The following is a 1389-nucleotide window of genomic DNA, read 5'->3' on the forward strand; positions in this document are numbered from 1 at the left end:
ACACACACACACACACCATCAAAATGTACAGTATCAGCCTCCTTGACCAGTTTATACAGGAACAGAAGAACAGAGGAGACGAGGGGCGGAAATGTGCAAGGAGAAAGTAAATAAATAGGAGAGGGAGAAAGAGCAAATACATGACAAGAGAGCAGGAGAAGGAGAGAGCAGCAGCGGATGGAGCAGATACTAGGGTATGAGGACAACAGCGAGTCATCCCAAACCAGGTGTAAGAGAGCTGTGATGCCGAAGCAGGTAGGCGTCGAACCACGCAGGGATTCCCCGGGTTCAGCTGGACCAAAGGCAGCTCTAATATCACGTTAAAACAGTACAAAGGCTACAGTTTTTTACATGAAATACATTCAGAAAAATGCAGGAGAAAAAATGTTGTCTGCTCACAGTAAGGCCAAATGTGGATTTTATTTTACATTTCAAGGAATTTAGATAGTATTAGATTTATAGAATGTGGGCTTACATTCTGCATGTTGTAAAATTACTGAGACTTTGGTGTCAGACATCTTCCAAAAATTCACCAAAATACAATTGTTGGTGTTTTTAATTTCACAATGGCTCCACAAAACATACAACATACATACAAAATGTTTCTTTATTTATCTGTGGAAGAGTTGCCTTAAAAAGTTCAAGGTTTAATATATATTCATCTATAAAATTGCAGAAATGACAGTGCTGCCATCTTAGTCAACCAATGCTTGCTTACAAAACCCATAATACAAATACCCAGAAGATGCAATAAAATTAAATATAAACGAAGAAAACGTAAAAAAAACACAAAGTTATGAAAGAAAGAAAGAAAGACCTACTTGCGGCATTTAGCTTGTGACAATAAAAGATTCATGGATCTCTAGAGGCACCAGCCCAGTCACTGTGGCTATGAGAGCAACAGACTTGAGTGGATGATATGTGATGTATAAAGGTGTGTGAGAGCGGGTGCGTGTGTGTGTGTGTGTGTGTGTGTGTGTGTGTGTGTGTGTGTTACTGCACATGCACCCAGATGTCTAGTGTGAATGGCGTTCAAGTTAATTGCAGTGCTGTCGGCCACCTCAGTAGTGTAATGATAGTGCTGGTTTTCTACGGTTCCAGGCCTCCATATAAAAAAAAAGACAAATACCTCCCCTTGCAACACACACACACACACACTAGGTAGAGTACTAGGTAGTGAATATTGACCTACACCTCTGCAGGGCTAAAAACAGAACTAATCACTACAGCAGTCATAACTCCTTCTTTGTGGTGACTCCTTTCTTTGCTCTCCTTCTCTCTGCCTTTCACTATTGGTAATTTTTCTCCACCATTACCCCTTATTCGCTCTTTCATCCGCTCGCCCCCCATTTACTCTTTCATTTGCTCTCTCTCGCTCTCTCCGTCTCA

General features: G+C 41.1%; 1 protein-coding gene across 1 annotated transcript in view; it reads right to left on the bottom strand.

The window, feature by feature from the left end:
• urm1 (ubiquitin related modifier 1) overlaps positions 1-1389 on the bottom strand; it is a gene marked incomplete at its 5' end in the record, with an annotated part of 8108 nt that overhangs the window by 4200 nt on the left and 2519 nt on the right.

This window comes from Morone saxatilis, unplaced genomic scaffold, assembly GCF_004916995.1.
Source record: "Morone saxatilis isolate NCDOM2014 unplaced genomic scaffold, NCSU_SB_2.0 Contig21, whole genome shotgun sequence".
Lineage (NCBI taxonomy): Eukaryota > Metazoa > Chordata > Actinopteri > Moronidae > Morone > Morone saxatilis.